The sequence below is a fragment of the Triticum urartu genome, unplaced genomic scaffold (assembly GCF_056163025.1).
Source record: "Triticum urartu cultivar PI428250 unplaced genomic scaffold, HENAU_Tu73 scaffold11, whole genome shotgun sequence".
Lineage (NCBI taxonomy): Eukaryota > Viridiplantae > Streptophyta > Magnoliopsida > Poales > Poaceae > Triticum > Triticum urartu.
The window spans coordinates 50,001-75,303 of record NW_028259564.1 but is presented as its reverse complement, the minus strand read 5'-3'; the positions used below and the strand labels follow the sequence as shown (position 1 = coordinate 75,303).

General features: G+C 36.2%; 8 non-coding genes across 8 annotated transcripts; 4 read left to right on the top strand and 4 right to left on the bottom strand.

Moving 5' to 3' along the window:
* Positions 1-3,067: 3,067 nt before the first annotated feature.
* On the top strand, positions 3,068-3,138 carry TRNAC-GCA (transfer RNA cysteine (anticodon GCA)). The gene has a single exon. It is a non-coding gene; the product is annotated as a tRNA-Cys (tRNA).
* A 2,599-nt stretch (positions 3,139-5,737) lies between these two features.
* On the bottom strand, positions 5,738-5,811 carry TRNAD-GUC (transfer RNA aspartic acid (anticodon GUC)). The gene has a single exon. It is a non-coding gene; the product is annotated as a tRNA-Asp (tRNA).
* Positions 5,812-6,169: 358 nt separating this feature from the next.
* On the bottom strand, positions 6,170-6,251 carry TRNAY-GUA (transfer RNA tyrosine (anticodon GUA)). The gene has a single exon. It is a non-coding gene; the product is annotated as a tRNA-Tyr (tRNA).
* Positions 6,252-6,758: 507 nt separating this feature from the next.
* Positions 6,759-6,830, bottom strand: TRNAT-GGU (transfer RNA threonine (anticodon GGU)). Its single transcript has one exon. It is a non-coding gene; the product is annotated as a tRNA-Thr (tRNA).
* A 1,958-nt stretch (positions 6,831-8,788) lies between these two features.
* TRNAM-CAU (transfer RNA methionine (anticodon CAU)) lies at positions 8,789-8,862 on the top strand. Its single transcript has one exon. It is a non-coding gene; the product is annotated as a tRNA-Met (tRNA).
* A 452-nt stretch (positions 8,863-9,314) lies between these two features.
* TRNAG-GCC (transfer RNA glycine (anticodon GCC)) lies at positions 9,315-9,385 on the bottom strand. The gene has a single exon. It is a non-coding gene; the product is annotated as a tRNA-Gly (tRNA).
* An 825-nt stretch (positions 9,386-10,210) lies between these two features.
* TRNAS-UGA (transfer RNA serine (anticodon UGA)) lies at positions 10,211-10,298 on the top strand. Its single transcript has one exon. It is a non-coding gene; the product is annotated as a tRNA-Ser (tRNA).
* A 3,627-nt stretch (positions 10,299-13,925) lies between these two features.
* TRNAS-GCU (transfer RNA serine (anticodon GCU)) lies at positions 13,926-14,013 on the top strand. The gene has a single exon. It is a non-coding gene; the product is annotated as a tRNA-Ser (tRNA).
* Positions 14,014-25,303: the final 11,290 nt, after the last annotated feature.

The window sequence follows — 25,303 nt, the reverse complement described above, 5'->3', positions numbered from 1 at the left end:
CGTGGAACCCGGGGTTTTTGGTGCATACAAGTATTTTTGTTAGAGCGACGGTGGTTAACTAAAGGAATACTTATAGTCTTCCCACTACTTGATAAAAGTATCTTATGACTATCAGTAGAAATGATCTTTCCCTCGCGTTCGGCTATAATGGAAACCCTCGAATCTAGAGCTGTTTGGCGTTCCAATCCAGTTCCAACAATGCATTTCTCGGACCGAGAAAGCGGAACTGCTTGGCGCTGCATATTAGAACTCATTAAAGCCCGATTCGCATCATTGTGCTCAATAAAAGGAATGAGAGAACCCCCAATAGAAAAATATTGGAAAGGAAAAATACTTCTAACATGAATCTGTTCCCATGCAATAGTCAAGAATTCTTGACGGTATCTAGCCGGAACAACCTGTTCTTCCTGAATACCTTGATTCAAGGACAAAGAATTTCCTGCTGCTATCATATAATATTCATCTCTATTTGGTGATAGATAAACCACCTGTCTCTCTTTTTTTTCTTTTGCTTTCTCAGCAGATATTTCATAAAACGGACTCTCTATGGATCCCCACAAGTGATCAATTCTCGCATGAATTGTTAAGGATCCAGTAAGTCCAACATTGATTCCTTCAGACGTGTCAATTGGACAAATACGCCCATAGTGACTCGGATGAATATCTCGGCTCCGAAAACTTGCGGTTCTCCCCGTCAACCCTCCAGGACCTAAACAACTCACTTTTCGCCCATGAACAGTTTGTGTCAATGGATTCGTTTGATCAAAAACTTGAGATAACGGGTATGTGCCAAAAAAGGTCTCATAAGTAGTTATTAATAAAATTGAAGTTGAAGTTGGAGTTACCAAAGTTTGGGGAGTCGGTTTCGATTGACGTATGAATACTCTACGAATAGTTTTTTGAACTGCATGTTGTAAACGACCAAGAGCCAATCCGAATTGATCTTGTAACAGATCCGCAACCGAACGAATACGTTTATTTTTCAAGTGATTCATATCGTCATCGTCAAGTATACCCGTTCCAAATTTCATTCCAATCAAATGATCCGTAGCGGCCAATACATCTCGTGGTAACAAGAATGTATTGTTCTGAGGAATATCAAGATTAAGTCTCCGATTCATATTTCGTCGACCAATCCTTCCTAATTCACATTTTTGTTGAAAAAATTTCTTTTGTAATTCCTCGCATAAGGACTCCGAAAATACCAGGTCCCCACCTACACAAGCAAATTGTTGATAAAACTCCAAAATAGCTTTTTCTTTTGACTCAATCCTCTTCTTCTCTTTAGCATTCGGGAAAGACAAGAAAATTTCAGGGTAGGAAACATTATCCAGAATTTCTCTTAGATTCGAACCCATAGCTGATGATAGAACTAGAATAGATATCTTTTGTTTTCTACTCACGCGAGCCCATATCCTTTCTTTTTTATCAATTGCTAATTCCGATCTCCCCCCCCAATCTGATATTATAGTGCCAGTGTAGATAGAAATTCCCTTATGATCTAATTCCGAGCGGTAGTAAATACCAGGACTTAGCAATATTTGATTGATCACAATTCGGTATATTCCATTTATAATAAAGGTTCCTAAGGAATTCATTATAGGAATGTTTCCGATAGAAATGGTTTGCTTTTGCACATCGAAACCAAAAATTAATCTCGCAGATACATATAATTCGGAAGAATAGGTGAGTGATTCATACACAGCATCTCTTTCTTTTATCGAGGGTTCTAGCAGTTGATATCCTTTCGCAAATAATTGAAATGCAATTTCGTGATCTGGATCTTTAATTGTTGGAAACTTGTCAAGTTCTTCTGCCAAGGCTTGATTAATGAACCTACAAAATCCCTCGAATTGGATCTGACTAAATCCGGGTATTGTGGACATTCCCTCGTTTCCATTCCGGAGCATCTTAATCTTAAGTTTCCTGTTTATCAAAGAAAAATTCCATTATCAGCTCACTCTTCATCAATCCCTATGGATCGATCTAGCAATCATGGAATCTATATTCTGTTTACTGAATCACATGAAATTCTAGGGAACTCCACATACGTATTTCATATATGTATTTCATACATATGAATAGAGACCATTTGGACGAAAGTTCGAGTTTGCCAGGGGTACAAATGAAATGAAAATGAATTGATAAAACATTCCTACAAAAAAAATTCTGCCACTTATACTTTATGTTATGATATTCTAATCAGATTGGATGGCAAAGATTTCTCATTTTATCTCCTTTCTATGAATGTAATAAAGCCGTAATATAATATACTAGAAAGTTTGACTTTACTTCGATTTAGAATAGCGTGCTTACTTTAATTTCTCAAAATAATTTGAGGGTTCTTTTTTATTTCGGATCGGAGTAGTATAATTGCTAGAAAATTCAGTATTTCATTGTGGAATTCTAAAATAAAGTAAGTCCCTTTTTTAAGTACATGCCAATCTAGTTATCCACCTCTCCCCATATCCATGCTTTTCTTTTATCGTAATTTCACTTGGGTACGCCAAGATAGTCAGGTTATACTCTATATCAGAGCAAATTTCCTTTTTTTATTCAAGATATTTAATTTAATACTTTGAAAAATTAAAGCATGATTCCCCATAGAGATATGTACATAAAGGGGATCTTTGGATAATAATGCTGTTCGGACCTAAAGTTTACCTATACACGGATTAAGCATAAAGCCATAATATTTTATTATGCCATTGAAGGGGGGGGAGATAATACCGATTTAAGAGTAGTTCACTACTGCAATAAAAAAAAGAGAATTCTAGTTAACGGTTCCAATTTATTCTGAATTTTGCAGCCTGTGAATAGAAATCCACTTTTTCTTCTTTTTCATCTCAATAGAAAGAAATGGGAAGTTTTATTGTGTTAACAATGTATGTTTTAAGATAGAATCTATCGAGGAGAATAATAGAAACTGGATCAAAAAAAGCAGGAATAGATTTTTTGAAAAAGATTGGAAAAAAGTAAGTAGAATTATATTCAAAATAAAAGGGGCTTTTCGTAAGAAAACGTGGATGAATACTTGCTGTTTTCTAGATTTTTGATCGGATTTTTTGGCGGCATGGCCAAGCGGTAAGGCAGGGGACTGCAAATCCTTTATCCCCAGTTCAAATCTGGGTGCCGCCTGATCAATAAAATACTTAGGTTTTTTTTATAGTGCTGATCGAATTCGATAAATTTTTACTTCGCATAAGTTCGGGCAAGAGAGTAACTGGGCCTGCCGATACTGGGTTTAGAGAAACCATACCATAGTTCTATCCTCAAACTAGGGTTAGGGTTTGTTTTGACGGTAGTGGCCAAAATGGTTATCAATAGGGGTGAGGTAGTGTTTCCTTATTCTTTTATTATATGAATTTGAATTGGTTCTTAATTGAGATTCGATTTGATAATTTTAAAATACGAGGATAAGATGTCAGAAATCTTGGTATCCAAAGAAAGGTCCCTAAGGGGCATTCTTTTTTTTTTTCAATCTAAGATTCAAGAAGGGACTCCACGAAAGAATATCAAGACTTACTAATTATTATACATTTTTTTATCGTACATCTTATGTTACCTACATACACTAAAGTAAGGACTACTTAATTCTAACGAGAATCAGATTAAATAGGTCGATCAAAAATCAATTTAGGAGTTGTATTATGGATAAAATCTCTTCATTCTTTCATAGAATGATACAAAGCAAGGCTGCAGGGTTTAGGTCAAAAATAAACATTAGGTAAGGTAGGTATCCAATAAATATTTATCTATCGATAATTTTATGGTATATTCGGGCGTCCTTTGCTTAAAAAAAAAAAAAAGAGTAACAAAAGGAATAAAAAATCTTCCTATTCCCGCTTCTTCTATTCAGGACATCATTCCCGTACTCTTTCTTTTTTAAGGAAAAAAGGGCTATAGTATCTCGTATTTTTAATGCTCTCTAATTCTACCAGAATTCCTATAAGAATTTGTTAGGAGTAAATTCCTTGAACTGATTGATCCATGGCCTTAGGGCGGAATCCCTTTTTGACTCTGTACCCTTGATTCCACTATGATTATTGATCAATAGTAGAATAATCCCTTCATAGAAATAGGAGACATAATTTAGATGGATATAGTAAGTCTCGCTTGGGCTGCTTTAATGGTAGTCTTTACATTTTCTCTTTCACTAGTAGTATGGGGAAGGAGTGGACTCTAGGGATACTACTAATTGATTAAGTAATCAAATTGTTGTATCAATTCTTTTCTTTAATGGATCATTTTGCATTAATCATTTTGTCAAACGTTATTCTTTAATCTTTTTCTTTAGTTTTGTTTCACTCCTGTAAGAAACTCTTGTATTGTAAGTTGTAATGTAAGAAAGAGCCATTATACCAATTCAGAATTTCTACTAGAAATGACGAATGGTTAAAAAAAGTTCTATACATAAGAAAATTAGACTTTCTTCCACGGAACTATTCACGGCATATCACACATTTTCCATTTCCTTTTACTTTTTACTATAGTCTATTCTTCATATTATTTTTCTTTCCTTCCATGGATTCTTTGGTCAAGAATTGTCTTAGATTTTTTTATTTTGACCTGATTGAAATTAAGTGGATGCAATGAAAAAAGAAATTGAATTAGACTACTTAACTATTTCAATCTACTAATCTATTCTATGTAGATTCAAAGATAATATAATAGAAAGAATCTAAAGTGTCGTAGAAAAAACTATATGTAGTTCTTTCTACCACACTTTAAGATTCCAACCAGATCCTTTCATTTAAGACTTGGATTTTTTTTATTTAATCCCTTTTTAATTTCTTCAATGATTAATTGGAATTCCAATTAATTATTTTGGCTGACTGTTTTTACATAAATAATAAGTAAAAAAGAAGTAGGAACTAGAATGAACAGTGCAGTAGCAATAAATGCGAGAATATTGACTTCCATAACCTCTTTATTTTTTATTTTCACAATAACTCGGGATGTAATCCCATGGAGAGGAAAAAGGGGTATCTTGTAAATTCAAGGGTAGGGCTTGCATTCTGATAATACTGAATCAATTCAATATTATGAATATCGGATCTATCAAATCAATTCATGGATGAGAGTTATATTTCACGGATGAGAGTTATATAGTATAACATAGGAAGATCCTCTATCCACACTAAGACCAAAATGGGTTTTTTGATTGGATTAGGAATTCCCTCTTTTTTAATCCTTTTCTACTTTTTCTTTTCTATATCTCTAACCCACGAGCTTTCTTAATCTTATACTTTCTTAATCTTATACAATTTCCCTTCCTTTTTCTTATAGTTATACATACAATTATGTATGTATTATATGACCAACTTTCACTTTCTATGGGTCACATAGACATCCAAATAAGCAGTAGAAGTGAGATGGGGAAAAGAGGTCTGAAATAAAAAGGGAATACGATTTATGTATGGATTCCGGTAAAATACCGGTACTCTATTCCATAAGAGTGGAATAGGAAATTAAGATGAGGATGGTATCATCATAAAGAAAGATAGAGTAATATAATATCCTAAATTCTACTAATCCACATATCGTATGTGTGTCTTTCTTTATCGATTGGGAGTAGTGAAAAAAAAATTCCTATATGCCCTCCCTCCCTCTTTAATGAGAGATGCAAAATAAAAAAGTGAAGTAAGGGTGCCCTGTGGGTATTTGATCTTGCTCCCTGCCCCTTTTTTTCATGGAAAAAGGAAATATCAATTTCTCCATTCATTGAACCCTAGTTCGGGACTGACGGGGCTCGAACCCGCAGCTTCCGCCTTGACAGGGCGGTGCTCTGACCAATTGAACTACAATCCCCGCGGGGTGTATGGCATACCCATTCTTAAATAGAACCATAAGAAGATTCGATTCGTCTTTCGTACTCTAAGAAATAGACGAATCATATACTACATACCCACATATTATATTATACGTGGGTATAGTGAGAGTGACATAACTAGTATGTCGTGATTTTTTATCACTAAAAATGGATAATAATCCAGCCTTCAATAAGAAAAACTCTTTTGTTTGTAAGAAAGGAATGAGAGAGATATGGATTAGAAAAAAAAATTTCCCTTTTTTCTTTATCTTTTATTTCTATAGATCAGACATTTTATTTTATGGAAGAAAAACAAAAGGATTTAGTTCATACTCACGAAGCCCTAGATTTTTGGTTTGGGCCGAGCTGGATTTGAACCAGCGTAGACATTGTCAACGAATTTACAGTCCGTCCCCATTAACCACTCGGGCATCGACCCAGGAAGAATTTATTCTAGGGTTTTTGCTAATCTATGATTAACCTCCTTTCATAATACTCCCTACCCCCAGGGGAAGTCGAATCCCCGCTGCCTCCTTGAAAGAGAGATGTCCTGAACCACTAGACGATAGGGGCATCACTAGACGATAGGGCCATATACAACCGCTCGTGATTATACTATAATCATAGTATGAGCAGTTTTTTGGAATTGTCAATATACTCGAAAAGTATAAATAGATCCAAAGCAAAGAGTTTTTCCAACTTTTCTGTTATGTTTTCATCTAGGATTTTTTTTAGTTGATCGTTATAGATTAATTCTCCGTGCTTCATTTAGTGTTCATACCAAAAATGCATCCATCCCGCACTAAGTCATAAAATTCTCTAAAAATATAGAGAAAGTTTCAAAAACAAAGAAAAAAAGTGAATCAATTTAGTAGAAAAGTACTCTATCAGATTCGAACCAACGACTTACGTCTTAGCACGAGATTACTCTACCACTAATTTAAAAAGCCCTTTATCGGATTTGAACCGATGACTTATGCCTTACCATGGCATTACTCTACCACTGAGTTAAAAGGGCTTTTTATTTAATTCAAAAATTAGCCACTTGGATTTCCCATTATGGGTCTACTGCATAATGTACATATTATATATATAATATATAGAGATAGAGAGAGAGACATTATGTAGAGATTGTATATGTATATATCGATATCTTGAGAGCTCAAAATAAAATTAATAAAAAAAAACATACCCTACATAACATATCCAACTCTTCTTGGTTCAGGGTTTTCCGTTTCCGAAGACTAGTAAAATAGGCGGATTCTGGAACCCCAAGGATTCAACGGTATATGGATATGGAAAATATAAGATTTCCGATCCTAGCGGGAAAAGGCGGGGAACAGATACCCAATAGGATATAGGATCCTTGGGAGGAACTTTTGGTAATGGCCTTGATCCTCTATGCTATTTTTTATGTGTTCTTAGTTCTATTGAACTTTTTGCATTCTTTTAAACAAGAATCTAATAAACTAGAATTGAGTCAGTGGAAAAAAGGAGAGAGAGGAAAGTGTTAAATGGAGAGAGTCGACTAATCAGAGACTTTTAGGATCTTCTTTACATCAGGTAAATCTGTCGGCCCTGTCCGTTTTTTTCTTTAAGTTACGACTCTTTGCTGCTTACTTCTATCAAGCCATAGGGAAAGTCTATGATGAATTTGGAAAACTCATCTCACTCTTACTCTATGGCTCGGACTTAATGGGGGAAGAAAACATCTTCCATAATTTCTTTTTTGTTCAATTCTGGACAAAAAAGAAAAGGAAAAAAGGAATTTATAGGGACAGTGTTACCCCCTATATCCCCTAGTTTATATTGTAGGAATAATAAAACAATTTAGCAGTCTGACACACTTACGTCCTTGCAAAGTAAATAATTATTATTGTAGTCGTAACCGTAGAATAGGATCCTAATCAAAATAAATACATTTGGTTCAGGCGCTATTAGCATGGTAAGAAAAGATTTTTTTTACAGACCAGAGGGGCTATCTAAATCCTAAAGTAAAGGCGAGCGATCGAAGTAGAAGTACCAACGGCTCAGTGTCATGAACCTTCTCCATCTGATTCAATAAGGGGGAATTAGCCTTCTTGTCAAATGGCTATCCTTGACAAAGGGTACCATTTATACCATAATCTACAATGTAGCGGGTATAGTTTAGTGGTAAAAGTGTGATTCGTTCTATTAATAACTGAATTTGAAATGATATACTTAAGGCATCCTTAAGTTTTTTATTTTTATATTCCGATGAAAACTTTAGTTCTTATAAAGGATTAAATCCTTTTCCTCTCAATAGCATATTGAGGAAGAATATACATTCTGGCGATTTGTATCCAAAGACTAATTTAAATTGCATCCAAAATAAAAATAGGATTATGAGTACAGAGTCGCGAAGCATAATTTTGCATTGGATTAAGTATTCCAATTTTGAAAATATGAGTAAAGGATCTATGGATGAAGATACAAAAAAGTTGATTTCCAATCGTAACTAAATCTTCTTAAAATAAGGAATAAGGAAGCCAAATAGCTAAAAAACGATAGTTTTGGTTTACTAGAACCATCCGCATATTGTTTCAGCTCGGTGGAAACCCAATTCTTTTCCTCAGGATCTCTTGAATGAAATTAGGGAACGAAGTAAGTAGATTAGATGAATTTAGATAGAATTTCTATCTCCTACTCTATAAGGATCATCTAGAAAGCGGAGAGCTTTGGTTCCATTCAAATAGAAAAGCTGACATAGATGTTAAGTGGTGAGAATATCCATAAAGGAGCCGAATGAAATCAAAATTTCATGTTCGGTTTTGAATTAGAGACGTTAAAAATAATCAACCAACGTCGACTATAACCCCTAGCCTTCCAAGCTAACGATGCGGGTTCGATTCCCGCTACCCGCTCCATTCTGTATAAAAGGAGTATTCTATTTGTCTAGACATGTTAGAGGCTTGTATTCAAGCCTTTTTTGTCCACCAGTTTCTGGTACTCCAGAGCGGAGTAGAGCAGTTTGGTAGCTCACGAGGCTCATAACCTTGAGGTCACGGGTTCGATTCCCGTCTCCGCACTTAGCAGTCTGTATAAAAGGACTATTCTATTTCTCTAGATATGTATGGTAGAGGGGCGTATCCAACCCTTTTTTATTCATTAGTTCCCGGCCCTAGAGGGCAAAATTGAGCAGTTTGCGAAGTCACTTGCCTTCAAAAAAAGAAGGCGCAAGGCCTCTCCCTACCCTGCAGAAAATAAAAATGAAACGAAAGGGACAGTCTACCTCTCCCTTCCCTTTAAAAAAAGTTTGCCCGTTGTTTGTCTCAGTTAATACCCAATTTTTGGAGCTCTGTTGGCGAGTTCTATTTCTGCCTCTGGAGCGCCCTCTTTTTTTGAGTGGGATGCAAAGGAAGGGTAAGATAGTAAGGGATACGGCACTAGACTAACACCTAATTAATACTTAATTTAATATAAGTAGTTAAACAGTTAACTAGACTAAACTTTTTATCATAGTACTTTGATAAATTAAGCGGGCGAGCGGCGGGAATCGAACCCGTATCTTCTCCTTGGCAAGGAGATATTTTACCATTGAACTACGCTCGCTACGGTATATATTTTATAGCGTATATCCGCCTGGGTCGACCTTCTATGTCTGGGTCGACCGTTTCATTTCATTTTCTATTATATTAGAGTTTTCCTTTTTTTATTATCTGTCAATGAATATTCTAATGGGAATGGAATTTCATAATACTGAAAGAGAAGAGCTAGCAATTCGGAACGCAAATTGCGTTTTAATACGTCTCACTATTCTAATTTTTTAGAAGAAATGGCCTTTATTATTTCTTTTTTATGGGGTTAATAAATATTAACCAAATTTCATTTAAGAAATGAGAGAATTCAGAATAGCTACGAGAAAGACTAGTCCAATCCATAATGATGTACCGGAAAATACAACATTTTTATTATTTGACCAACCATCAGGAGAAGCAAATACAAGGGGTACACTAATTACTAAGACTGAGGAAGTCGCAATTAATGCAAAAACAGCTAATTGGAAAGCAATAGTCATATTTCTAATCCTCCAAGCTACCATCAAATAAAGTTGACTACATATTTGATCCCTCACTTAAACCAAAATTGTAAAAAAATACAAGAAGTAGGAGGGGTTTAATCATGAATCCATTGATTCTTCTCTTTAATTCAAATTTATTACTTAAACCGCTTTTTTATTTGGATATGGGGTGTGAGAAGAGATTATTTACTCTTTATTTCACAAGCGGGTATAGCGGATCCTGTATCCGTGTATACAGTATACAGAGATATATCGAAAAGGAACTTGTATCTGATATCTTTCTAGAGGCTAATAAATCTTTTTATTTTTTATATGGCTATGTTCTATTTGTAGGAGTAAAATAAGGATTAGGCTGTGGAGAGATGGCTGAGTGGTTGATAGCTCCGGTCTTGAAAACCGGTATAGTTCTAGGAACTATCGAGGGTTCGAATCCCTCTCTCTCCTTTTGCTTATTGAATACGTTTGTTTCTTTCATTTTTATTTATTTTTTTTTTCTGTCCCTTATCTTTCTTTCATAAAAAGGAATGAATGGCTCGGCTAGATGGAATAACCGAGCCAGAACAGAAAAAAAGTAGAACAGGTATAAATAAGAAAATCTTAGTTAAGAGGGTTCATGTAAAGAACAGGTTCCAAATCACGATCGATTCCCTTTTCAAAACCTGCTGCAGCAGCTCGGGCTCTTCCTGCATGCCATAAATGGCCCACAAAAAAGAAGAATCCTAGAACAAAATGAGAAGTTGATAACCAACTTCTAGGAGAGACATAATTAACTGCATTGATCTCGGTAGCTACGCCACCCACGGAATTTAAAGAGCCTAAAGGAGCGTGGGTCATATATTCTGCTGAGCGTCGTTCTTGCCAAGGTTGTATGTCTTTTTTCAACCTACTCAAGTCCAAACCGTTGGGGCCCCTTAGAGGTTCTAACCATGGAGCACGAAGGTCCCAAAAACGCATAGTTTCCCCTCCAAAGATAACCTCCCCAGTTGGGGAACGCATTAGATATTTACCTAAACCTGTGGGTCCTTGAGCGGATCCCACATTAGCTCCAAGACGCTGGTCTCTAACTAGAAAAGTAAATGCTTGAGCTTGAGAAGCTTCTGGCCCGGTGGGTCCATAAAACTCACTCGGATAAGCTGTATTATTGAACCATACAAAACAACAAGCGATAAAACCAAAGACAGATAAAGCAGCTAAACTATAAGACAAGTAAGCTTCTCCAGACCATACAAATGCACGGCGAGCCCATGCGAAGGGTTTGGTTAAAATATGCCAAATTCCGCCAAATACACAAATAAAACCCAACCATACATGCCCACCAATTATATCTTCTAAATCATCTACACTAACAATCCACCCTTCTCCACCAAAAGGAGATTTTAGTAAATAACCAAATATAACACTGGGACTAAGGGTCAAATTGGTAATTTTTCTTACATCTCCCCCCCCAGGGGCCCAGGTATCATATACACCGCCAAAATAAAGAGCCTTGAGTACTAGAAGAAAAGCACCTAGACCTAACAAAATTAAGTGAATACCCAAAATTGTAGTCATTTTATTTCTATCTTTCCAGACATAACCAAAGAATGGAAAAGATTCCTCAAGAGTCTCGGGTCCCAGAAGCGCGTGATAAATGCCACCGAAGCCTAAGACTGCGGAGGAAATTAGGTGAAGTACGCCAGATACAAAGTACGGAAAAGTATCTAGAACTTCCCCCCCTGGCCCTACTCCCCAACCTAGAGTAGCTAAGTGTGGAAGTAAAATCAACCCTTGTTCATACATGGGCTTTTCTGGTACGAAATGGGCCACTTCAAATAGGTTCATTGCTCCGGCCCAGAATACGATTAATCCGGCATGAGCTACATGAGCTCCAAGCAGTTTACCGGACAAATTGATAAGTCTGGCATTCCCAGCCCACCAAGCAAAGCCGGTGGTTTCTTGGTCACGACCAGCTAAAACGAAAGTTCCATTAAAGAGCGTTTCCACGTGGTAGAACCTCCTCAGGGAATATAAGATTTTCATGAGGCTGATCCTGAGCTGCCATCCACGCACGAATACCCTCGTTTAAAAGAATATTTTTGGTGTAGAAAGTCTCAAATTCAGGATCTTCCGCTGCACGGATTTCCTGGGAAACAAAGTCATAGGCACGTAAGTTCAGAGCCAAGCCAACTACGCCAATAGCACTCATCCATAAACCGGTGACGGGTACAAATAGCATAAAGAAATGTAACCAACGTTTATTGGAAAAAGCAACACCAAAGATTTGGGACCAAAAGCGGTTAGCAGTGACCATTGAATAAGTTTCTTCAGCTTGAGTTGGGTTAAAAGCACGGAAGGTATTTGCACCATCACCGTCCTCAAATAGAGTGTTTTCTACGGTCGCTCCATGAATAGCGCATAGCAGAGCCGCACCTAATACTCCGGCAACTCCCATCATATGAAATGGGTTCAACGTCCAATTATGAAATCCTTGGAAGAAAAGGATGAATCGAAATATCGCTGCTACGCCAAAACTCGGCGCAAAGAACCAACCAGATTGCCCCAGTGGATAAATAAGGAATACAGAAACAAAAACAGCAATTGGACCAGAGAATGAGATTGCATTATAAGGCCGCAATTGAACAGACCGAGCAAGTTCAAATTGGCGTAACATGAAACCTATTAGTGCAAAAGCCCCGTGGAGAGCTACAAAAGTCCATAGACCGCCTAATTGACACCAACGAGTAAAATCTCCTTGTGCTTCGGGCCCCCATAGTAGCAACAAAGAGTGTGCTAAACTATTGGCAGGGGTAGAAACTGCTGCGGTTAAGAAATTACAACCTTCCAAATAGGAACTAGCCAATCCATGGGTATACCAAGAAGTTACAAAAGTTGTCCCTGTAAACCAACCCCCTAAAGCGAAATAAGCACAAGGAAAGAGCAATAGGCCAGACCATCCTACAAAAACGAAACGGTCCCTTCGTAACCAGTCATCCATAGTATCAAATAGATCATTTTCTTCTTTAGGAATTCTACCAAGGGCTATAGTCATAGTGATCCTCCTATTCAATTACTTCAACCATTTCCGAGCACCTCATATCACTTTCCAAGGCATATGATAGTTTTATTATCTGTGGACGATTTCTTTCTCGTTCAATGCCCTTTTTCAATGGTCTCGAAGAGAGAAATTTCCCATTTTTATCTATGGAGTCACAGTCACAACCGAGGTCGTGGTAAATCCATGAATTTGATTCGATTTGTTTTTCTTATACTATTTATTTGTTTTTCTTATACTATAGAAATAGAAATAAATTGTTTTTCTTATACTATAGAAAGAAATAAACCTTTGAATTCAGCATTATTCCAAGACTCCTATTTCAAAGTCTATCTTTTAAGGGAAAAATGCAAATAAAAGTAACCCTTCTTTTCCCATTCCCTCTCTATTGCATGGGTGGAAGAACTAAAATAATAGAGGATTCTGAAAAAAAAAAATGGACCTTCGAAATCCAATTTTATGTGTAGCGCAAAGGAGTTGCGATTTCTTCTTATTCCTATAGAACATCTAGTAACAAGAATATGAAATCGTAAATAGCGAAAAATTCTTGTCTTGCGCGGTCTAAGTCTAAGGAAATAAAAAAAATTCGCTTATACAATTTCATCTACATCGAATTTATATATCAGAATAGCGGATAGAGGCATCATTAAAGGAGTCAGGTCTACTTACTTTATGCTTCTTTCCAATTTTATGGTGGATTTGATAAGAACCCTTTTTGCTTTCTTGATAAATAATCGACAAAAAAAGCGTTTTTTTTATATAACCTGCTTGTTTTATTATAATTATAACAAGTCCTATATGGAAATGCCCGCTAAAGAGAAAATCTATTTGATTGTCTCTCGGCCAATATCGATTTTTAGAAAGAAAAAACAAGAATTTTCTTCTTTTTTTATTAACATTAAGAAAAAAGAATATAATTAAAATGGAATTGGCAATATAATTTTTATAGACTTTTGAAAGAAAAAAAAGGGGTTTTTTGCAACCGTTATTTCTTATTTCTTGCCTATATCATATCACGGAAACCTTTCGCTTTGGAACGTGGAGAGATGGCTGAGTGGACTAAAGCGGCGGATTGCTAATCCGTTGTACAATTTTTTTGTACCGAGGGTTCGAATCCCTCTCTTTCCGCTCCCTTGGATCATTTGGGACTTTCGAATTGGAAAGAATTCTGACCCCCGGATTTTCTCATAGATAAATGTACGAAACAAATCCAATAAGAAAAAAAAAAACTGAATTTTTACTCCTCGCGTCCAGGATTCCGTCCTGGGTCATTAGATAAGAATCCAAAGATAAAGAGTGAAACAAAGAATATCACTACTGTATAAACAAAAAGTTTGAGAGTAAGCATTACATAATCTCCAAGATTTTTTTTTAAGGAATAGATTACCAGTTTTTCCTTACCACACGGATCCACTAGGATGGTTTTTTTTTATACCTAAAAATGCAAAAAAGAATTCTTGAAAAAAATTGCAAGAATTCTTTTATAATAAGCACTCTTATCAATAGCAAAAATAGGGTTAGGTGGTTAGGTATTGTGTAGGTACCTTTAGGTACCTGCTCAACCTAGGTGCAGGGGAGTAGAAAGGCTGATCCAAATTTATTGCTGTAGCTACCCATTCAATGTAGAAGAATTTAAATTTTAGAATCGAAGGTTCATAATATAAAAATATAAAACTTCTCGGCTTTTACCCATTTTAAAATTTTTTTGGAATGAACACATCATTCAATTTGGCATACAGAGTACTAAAGATTTCATCGAAAACTTACAGCAGCTTGCCAAACAAAGGCTAATAGAAAAAAGAATAGAGGTATAACAGGCATAATATCCACGATTGGATTGAAAATAGCATAAGCTTCGGGTAATTTGGCAAAGAAAAAACTAGTAGGATAAAGAACAGAATTAAAACAGATACAGGTTAAACTAAGTATATTAGGCATAACAAGCATTTCATTCTTGTAGAGTAAATAATTGGATTTTTCTTGAGTTATTTTTTTAAGGGAAAGAAGGAAAAGGCAGATTCAAAATCTTTTTTCTTCGGACTTTCCCAAACACAAAATACCTCCTTGTATTCGCACTCTCAAATGAGAGTGGAATAAATTCGACTTTCATATAATATCTTAATAGAATTCCATGTAATGATCAATGCATTTTTTTGATTCTATATTATCCGCATGTGTAGAATACTAGCAAGAGAATATCCCTCCTTTTTTATGTAATTGAAATGGTATTGACGAATAACAAATAAACATACTAGTGTTTATTAGTGTCGCATAAAACCCGAAATGGGGCGTGGCCAAGTGGTAAGGCAGCGGGTTTTGGTCCCGTTACTCGGAGGTTCGAATCCTTCCGTCCCAGATTGTTTCTGATGAAACAAACGGTGAAATCATATAGTATTCCGTACGAGACAAAAGTTTATTAAAGAGAATAATGATATCTTATTCTTTCTCAGAAAACATAATAAAGTCTTAAGTCCAGTCAAATTGACTATCTTTATTTTCATGAAAAAATGGGATCTATCAAGCACATTCAGGATATGCCTCTACTATAAAATCACTTAGTCATATTTTTTTCTTCCTTTTGGTATTCGAGTTGAAGAAGTACGAGAATTCTATAACTACCAAAAACTTTCAATCTTTTCATTGGAATAGTTTATTTAGTTATTATAGTTAATTGTTTTTGGTACTGAAAAAATATATTACTACTAGAATTCTAATTCTAGTAATTAAATTAATTAAACTTTTTTGGAGGTTGATAGTTTATTTATTGAGGAAGAGTCAATCCTTCTTTTCTCACTTCAAGATTGATCATCTCGAGCCATCCGTTGAGGGTGGAAATTTAAGAATAAATAAGTTTTAAGCAAACTTGTTTAGTCGTCTTTTTCAAACTATGTTTCATTCATATGATAGAATTTTAATATGGGTTTAAATAAATTGGATCTTGGCGGAGGCTTCCCGGATAAATACTTACTTTCTTTTATCCATATTGCTCCATAGATAGCAAGTTTTAATTAGTATAAAAAAACTAAACCAATGACTATTCATGATTCCATCCATATTGGATCAATTCTCTATACCACTTTGCAATGAAAAGAGGAATGTTTGTTATGGTAAAACTTCGTTTAAAACGATGTGGTAGAAAGCAACGTGCGACTTGAAGGACATGATCGATTGTGGATTTTGCTATCCATCATTTTCCATAGTAATGAAAATGCTCTTGGCTCGACATAGCCTGTTCTATTCGTTCCGAACCAAATTTGCGCTGGGTTTAAGTAACATAGTACACGATGGAGCTCGAGAGGACAGAATTTTTTTTATCAAGGGAAAGAATCTAGGGTTAGTGAAAACTAATAAATTAGGCCAACTTTGTCAGTCTATCCTTAATATAGAAATAAATCGAAAGGTTAAAATAAGAAGAAAGTCCAATAAAAGTATATCAGAATCAATCCCTCTTATTAGATTTCTATAGAAGAGATAAATGCTTTATCGAAGGAAATAAGAAAAAAGGGTATGTTGCTACTCTTTTGAAAGAAAAAAATAGGAATTCCCGAAGTAATGTCTAAACCCAAGGATTTCACAAATCAAAGATAAAGGATTCCAGAACAAGTAAACACAATTTTCAATTGTCTCAACAACAGAGTTGGATTAGAATAAGGAATAAAAGTCAATTCGTTCGAAATGAGACAAAGAAAAGAGTTTAAAGACGACTCAAAAATTTTGGAAGGATTTTGCCTTCGAAGTTTGTCAGGCAAAATTAGCCCACTTGAGTCATGAGTATAAATGAAATTTGTTTTTTCTGTAAGGAAATTAATGCACGTCATAGTCTAATTTCTATTATTATCGACAGAAATTCGAATCATTTTCTCGAGCCGTATGAGGAGAAAACCTCATATACGTTTCTAGGGGGGGGCGTTGTTTATCTACATCTATCCCAATAAGCTGTCTATCGAATCGTTGCAATTGATGTTCGATCTCGAAGAGAAGGAAGAGATCTTCAAAAAGTAGGTTTTTATGATCCGATAAAGAATCAAACTTGTTTAAATGTTCCAGCTATTCTCTATTTCCTTGAAAAGGGTGCTCAACCAACAAGAACTGTTTATGATATTTTAAGGAAGGCAGAATTCTTTAAAGAAAAAGAAAGAACTTTGAGTTAATTGAAGAACTAAATGAATCAAAAAATAGGATAGGAGAAGATTATTAGTATTCCTAGTTGTCTAATTATTTAGACACAATTTACCTCTTTTTTAATCCTATTTGGATTTATATTATATCGTGCCAATCCAACATAAGCCCCTATTTTATTTACTTTTTCTATCTAATTTGTTTTCTTACCATTGTATTTCCATTGACAAAGGTCTATTGAACAAATAGAATTTGTAGATAGATGGGTCTCTTTATCCTCACTCCATATTCAATTTTTCCGCCTACACTTCGCTCAAATGATAAGGGTGTTCCTCTTGCATGTATTCTCATACAATATAATATATATTTTTTATAATATATATTTTTTGTTAATAAAAATCGCTAAAAATAAGGAGAATTTGGCCATCGTGATTAGGGTCGCTCTTTTTTTAACTTTACTTTAGTGGAATTTCACCGGACCTGTTCGTTTTGGCATTTGAGTGTTTTTCATGGTCGATAAAAAAAATCTTTTGATGTCTTGCTAGTTCAATGTTTTGACAGAAGCGCGCGGTGTAATTCCATTGATTTTTGGATTTCGATCGTATCTAAGATCCTTTTTTTATCTGGGTTGCTAACTCAATGGTAGAGTACTCGGCTTTTAAGTGCGACTATGATCTTTTACACATTTGGATGAAACAACAAATTCGTCCAGACTCTTGGTAGAGTCTAGAAGACCACGACTGATCCTCAAAGGTAATGAATGGAAAAAATAGCATGTCGTAATAAAATCAATCTTTTTTGAATGGAATCCAAAATTACGATTTTCTGGGTCTAATGAATAAATGGATAGAGCCTGGCTCCAATTCTGGTAAAATAAAAAGCAACGAGCTGAACTTCCTAATTGGAATGATTCCCCGCTCTAATTAGACGTTAAAAATAGATTAGTGCCGGATGCGGGGAAAGGTTGGGTTTTCCTATGAGTGGACCCTTTATTTTTTCTTTTTTTTTTTAGAAATCCTAATTATTCTTGATTATGGATTGAATAAGGGATGTTATGGATTGAATGTGTAAAAGAAGCAGTATATTGATAAAGAGGCTGTATTCCAAAGTCAAAAGAGCGATTGGCCTGCAAAAATAAAAAACTTGTTCTGTTCTTTTTTTTTAATTAGAACAAACATAAACTAATTGGGTAGAAAAGGAGCAGAAAAAGATCTGTGGATTAGACTCCCTTTCTTTCCAGGGTTTGTATTAAAAATGCAACACCCTGTTCTGACCATATTGCACTATGTATCATCATTCGATAAACCGAGAAATGCTTCTTCTCTCTGATTCAAGTAGAAATACAAATGGAAAAATTCGAAGGGTATTCAGAAAAACATAAATCTCGTCAACAATACTTTGTCTACCCACTTCTCTTTCAGGAATATATTTATGCATTTGCCCACCATTATGGATTAAATGGTTCTGAACCTGTGGAAATAGTTGTTAGTTGTAATAACAAGAAATTTAGTTCACTACTTGTGAAACGTTTAATTATTCGAATGTATCAGCAGAATTTTTTGGATAACTCGGTTAATCATCCTAACCAAGATCGATTATTGGATTACAAAAATTATTTTTATTCTGAGTTTTATTCTCAGATTCTATCTGAAGGGTTTGCGATCGTTGTGGAAATCCCATTCTCGCTACGGGAATTTTTTTGTCTGAAAGAAAAAGAAATACCAAAGTTTCAGAATTTACGCTCTATTCATTCAATATTTCCCTTTTTAGAAGACAAATTTTTGCATTTGGATTATCTATCACATATAGAAATACCCTATCCTATCCATTTGGAAATCCTGGTTCAACTCCTTCAATACCGTATCCAAGATGTTCCATCTTTGCATTTATTGCGATTCTTTCTCAACTATTATTCGAATTGGAATAGTTTTATTACTTCAATGAAATCCATTTTTTTTTTTCAAAAAGAAAATAAAAGACTATTTCAATTCCTATATAACTCTTATGTATCAGAATATGAATTTTTTTTGTTGTTTCTTCGTAAACAATCTTCTTGCTTACCATTAGCATCTTCTGGAACTTTTCTGGAACGAATCCACTTTTCTAGGAAGATGGAACATTTTGGGATAATGTACCCTGGTTTTTCTCGGAAAACCCTATGGTTCTTTATGGATCCTCTTATGCATTATGTTCGATATCAAGGAAAGGCAATTCTTGCATCAAAAGGCACTTTTTTTTTGAAGAAGAAATGGAAATGCTACCTTATCAATTTCTGGCAATATTATTTCTGTTTTTGGACTCAGCCGCGAAGAATCCATATAAACCAATTAGCAAACTCTTGCTTCGATTTTATGGGGTACCTTTCAAGTGTACAAAAAAGTTCTTTGTTAGTAAGGAATCAAATGCTGGAGAATTCATTTCTAATAGATACTCGAATGAAAAAATTCGATACCATAGTCCCCGCTACTCTCCTCATAGGATACTTATCAAAAGCTCAATTTTGTACTGGATCGGGGCATCCTATTAGTAAACCCATTTGGACAGATTTATCAGATTGGGATATTCTTGATCGATTTGGTCGGATATGTAGAAATCTTTTTCATTATCATAGTGGATCTTCGAAAAAACGGACTTTGTATCGACTAAAGTATATACTTCGACTTTCATGTGCTAGAACTTTAGCTCGTAAACATAAAAGCACGGTACGAACTTTTATGCAACGATTGGGTTCGGCATTTTTAGAAGAATTTTTTATGGAAGAAGAGCAAGTTTTTTCTTTGATGTTCACCAAAACAACTCTTTTTTCTTTCTGTGGATCACACACTGAGCGTATTTGGTATTTGGATATTATACGTATCAATGACCTGGTCAACCCTCTTAATTAATCATTAGACGAAATTAAGAAACAGGAAAGGGTTGATAAATGATCAAGAAAAAACTTTTCTATTTTTCATTCTGAAATGTTCTTTTTATTATAATAAAGAGTAGGTGAATCAACTTACTAATTAAAAAAATTAGTAGAACTTCCTCTTTGGAATAGAAATTGGCTATTTCTACATAGGGAAAGTCGTGTGCAATGAAAAATGCAAGCACGATTTGGGGAGGGATTTTTCTCTATTGTAACAAGGAAGAATTATCTACTCCATCCGACTAGTTCCGGGTTCGAGTCCCGGGCAACCCATATAGAAAAGACCCATCAAAGTTTTTCACTTTGACTCACTTCATTTACAAATACAAAATTATTGGTTTGGTTAATTTAGTTATATGGATAGCTAATCTTTGGGCTGACTTGGTTGACATTGGTATATAGTCTATGTTATACTGTTAAATAACAAGCCTTCTATTATCTATATTCTAGTTAATACGTGTGCTTGGGAGTCCTTGCAATTTGAATAAACCAAGATCTTACCATGACTGCAATTTTAGAGAGACGCGAAAGTACAAGCCTGTGGGGTCGCTTCTGCAACTGGATAACTAGCACTGAAAATCGTCTTTACATCGGATGGTTCGGTGTTTTGATGATCCCTACCTTATTGACCGCAACTTCTGTATTTATTATCGCCTTCATCGCTGCCCCTCCAGTAGATATTGATGGTATTCGTGAGCCTGTTTCTGGTTCTTTACTTTATGGAAACAATATTATCTCTGGTGCTATTATCCCTACTTCTGCGGCGATCGGATTGCACTTTTACCCAATTTGGGAAGCTGCATCTGTTGATGAGTGGTTATACAATGGTGGTCCTTATGAGCTAATTGTTCTACACTTCTTACTTGGTGTAGCTTGTTATATGGGTCGTGAGTGGGAACTTAGTTTCCGTCTGGGTATGCGTCCTTGGATTGCTGTTGCATATTCAGCTCCTGTTGCAGCTGCTACTGCTGTTTTCTTGATTTACCCTATTGGTCAAGGAAGCTTTTCTGATGGTATGCCTTTAGGAATCTCTGGTACTTTCAACTTTATGATTGTATTCCAGGCAGAGCACAACATCCTTATGCATCCATTCCACATGTTAGGTGTAGCTGGTGTATTCGGCGGTTCCCTATTCAGTGCTATGCATGGTTCCTTGGTAACCTCTAGTTTGATCAGGGAAACTACTGAAAATGAATCCGCTAATGAGGGTTACAAATTTGGTCAAGAGGAAGAAACTTATAATATTGTGGCTGCTCATGGTTATTTTGGCCGATTAATCTTCCAATATGCTAGTTTCAACAACTCTCGTTCTTTACACTTCTTCTTGGCTGCTTGGCCTGTAGTAGGAATCTGGTTCACTGCTTTAGGTATTAGTACTATGGCTTTCAACCTAAATGGTTTCAATTTCAACCAATCTGTAGTTGATAGTCAAGGTCGCGTTATTAATACTTGGGCTGATATCATCAACCGTGCTAACCTTGGTATGGAAGTAATGCACGAACGTAATGCTCACAACTTCCCTCTAGACTTAGCTGCTGTTGAAGTTCCATCTATTAATGGATAAGGTTTTTCTGCTAACATATAAGAATTTTTGAAGACAGAAATACCCAATATCTTGTTCTAGCAAGATATTGGGTATTTCTGTCTTTATTTTGAATCTTTTTTTCTTCTTAATCTTTCTATTCAGAATTCAGTTAACGACGAGATTTAGTATCCTTTCTTGCATTTTCATAACTCGTGAAATGCCGAGTAGGCACGAATTCCCCCAATTTGCGACCTACCATAGGATTTGTTATGTAAATAGGTATATGTTCCTTTCCATTATGAATCGCGATTGTATGGCCAACCATTGTGGGTAGAATGCTAGATGCCCGGGACCACGTTACTATTGTTTCTTTCTCCTCCTTCATATTGACCTTTTCTATCTTTGCCAATAAATGATGAGCTACAAAAGGATTCGTTTTTTTTCGTGTCACAGCTGATTACTCCTTTTTTCCTTTTTAAAGAGTGGCATTCTATGTCCAATATCTCGATCGAAGTACGGAGGTCAGAATAAATAGAATAATGATCAATGGAAAAAAGAAAAAAATCCTTTAGCTGGATAAGGGGCGGATGTAGCCAAGTGGATCAAGGCAGTGGATTGTGAATCCACCATGCGCGGGTTCAATTCCCGTCGTTCGCCCATCGCATTATTGCAAATTCCAAAAATGCAATTTTCCATATTCCTAGTTACGTATTTACTTACGGCGACGAAGAATAAAACTATCGCTATATTTTTTCCTTTTCCTAGTTCTTCTTCCAAGCGCAGGATAACCCCAAGGGGTTGTGGGTTTTTTTCTACCAATGGGAGCTTTCCCTTCACCGCCCCCATGGGGGTGGTCCACAGGGTTCATAACTACCCCTCTTACTACGGGGCGTTTACCTAGCCAACACTTAGATCCGGCTCTACCCAAACTTTTTTGGTTCACCCCAACATTACCCACTTGTCCGACTGTTGCTAAGCAGTTTTGGGATACTAAACGGACCTCCCCAGATGGTAATCTTAAAGTGGCCGATTTACCCTCTTTTGCAATGAGTTTCGCTACAGCACCTGCTGCTCTAGCTAATTGCCCACCCCTTCCACGTGTGATTTCTATGTTATGCATGGCCGTGCCTAAGGGCATATCGGTTGAAGTAGATTCTTCTTTTCTCTCAAAAAACCCCTTCCCAAACTGTACAAGCTTCTTCCAAAGCATACGGCTTTCTAGATGTATATGACGATCTCTAGACAGATGGATCTTATATGAATCATATGATGAAGTACCACATGAGTGGATATATAGGAAAGGAATCCAAATCTGCCGAATCGCTCATGTTATGATCTTCTACATCCTAGGTCTCTGCGTTCCGTCATCTGGCTTATGTTCTTCATGTAGCATTCAGATCGAATGACTCTATGAAATTACGTCGATACTTCCACATATTATGGGTAACGTAGGAGACATCCCTATTTTCCCCCGGGGGTCTTAATTACCACTGCTTAGCTTTCAATTTGCCTCTGACCATCAAATTAAATGTGAATAACCCGTCCTCCTCTCTTTGAAACAAGGGGCGCTTCCGGTTCTGTGCGTGCTTCAAACAATTTTGTCTTCTCCATATTACCATATCTCTAGAGCCAATAATTTTCTATGAGGAACTACTGAACTCAATCACTTGCTGCCGTTACTCAACAGTTTTCTGTTGAGGTCTATCCCGTAGAGGTAGTCAAATTGGATCAGTGATCGATTTCTAGGTTTCGTCGTAAACCTAATTGGTTACTTCCAATTACGTAAATCAATAGTTCAAACCGCACTCAAAGGTAGGGCATTTCCCATTGATATAGGAACTTTTGTACCAGAAACAATAGTATCTCCAATTATAGCCCCTCTGGGATGTAAAATATATCTCTTCTCACCATCCCCATAGTGTATGAGACAAATGTATGCATTTCGATTAGGGTCGTATTCTATGGTTACGATTCTACCAGATATGTCTTTTTGATTCCGTCGAAAATCTATTTTACGGTATAGGCGCTTATGACCTCCCCCTCTATGCCTTGCGGTAATGATTCCTCTGGAATTACGACCTTTACCACAACGGTGCCGTCCATGGATCAAATTATTTCGTGGATTGGATTTCACTTGCCTGTCTACGGTTCCCTTGCGTGTGCTCGGGATAGGTGTTTTGTATAAATGTTTCGCCGTATTATTAAGTATTCTCCTTTAGTTTTTTTCTCTATCTAGAAGTGGAATAGAATAACCCGGTTGAAGGGTAATGATCATACGTCTGTAATGCATTGTATGGCCCAGAATAGGTCCTATTCTTCTACCTTTTCCAGGTAGTCGATGGCTATTCACAGCTACCACCTTAACACCAAAGAAGAGTTCGACCCAATGCTTTATTTCTGTCTTAGTGAATCCCGATTCGACATTAAAAGTATATTGATTCTTTCCCAATAAACGAAGACTTTTTTCTGTAAATACTGCGTATTTGATTCCATCCATAAATCGACTTTCCCTCCTATGCTCTGAGTTCCAGTATCGATAAGAATTCGAGTTCTTATTGTTCTTATGTTATGGTATGAATATACCATACCAATTCGTTATGTATGGATGATGGATGAGATTCCATGGATAGAGAGCCAGTTCCAATAGACTTATGGAATGTTCCCGTTCGTGTGCATCCAGCAGGAATTGAACCCGCAAATTTACCAATTATGAGTTGGGCGCTTTAACCATTCAGCCATGGATGCTTAACAGGGATCATCGTACATCGTAAATAACCAATTTTCATATAGAAAGACATATCATAGAAAAATGAAATCGAAAATATTCCGAGATGGCAAATATTCGGAGATGACTATGAAAACACCTCTCTGGATCCTCGAATTGAAAGAGAGATTGAGAGGGATCAAGAATCCTAATTCTCGCTATTTGGAATGGATCCAATTCTATTGAGTCTGACTCATAGTGATCATTTCTCTTTAGCAAAGAATGACCTTGGTTATCAAAGGATTGAACAACCGGGATCCATTTACTTATGATACCTAGTTGGCATTGATAACAAGGATCTAATGAATTATGAGTTTAATAGATCCTCTTTAGCAGAAAGACGTATATTCCTTGCTCATTATCAGACAATCACTTATTCCCAAACCTCGTGTGGGACTAATCGTTTTCATTTACCATCTCATGGAAAACCCTTTTCGTTCCGCTTAGCCCTATCGGGTATTTTAGTGATAGGTTCTGTAGGAACTGGACGATCCTATTTGGTCAAATACCTAACGAAAAATTACGATTTTCCTTTCATTAAGGTACGAGGGCTTCTTATTCCACAAGAACGAAAGCACCTTTTCATTCTTTCATATACTAGGGGTTTTTACTTGGAAAAGACAATGTTCCATACTAAAGGATTCGGGTCCATAACCACGAGTTCCAGTGCACTAGATCTTGTAGCACTTAGCAACGAAGCCCTATCCATTAGTATTCCACATAAGAAATCCATTCTAGAAAAAAATACAATTAGATTAGCTCTTCATAGACAAACTTGGGGTTTGCGAGCCAAGGTAAGATCGGCTCGGGATCATGGGACCCTTTTCTATCAGATAGGAGGGGCTCTTGTACAAAATAGACTTACTAAGTAATAACCCCATAGAATCTATCTATATAAAGATAAAGAGGCAATCGTGTCAGGAAGCGGGTTTTTCTTTGGCCAAAAGGTACTTCGAACTTGGAACGAGCATGAAGAGATTAACGAGACTTCTTTCTCTTTTGAGTTTTTCTGGCGGACCTGCCGCGCAAGATCTTTGGTCTTCCCCTGGAACCGATGAAAAAAAGTGGATCGCTTCTTATGTACTCGCTCAGAATGATTCTT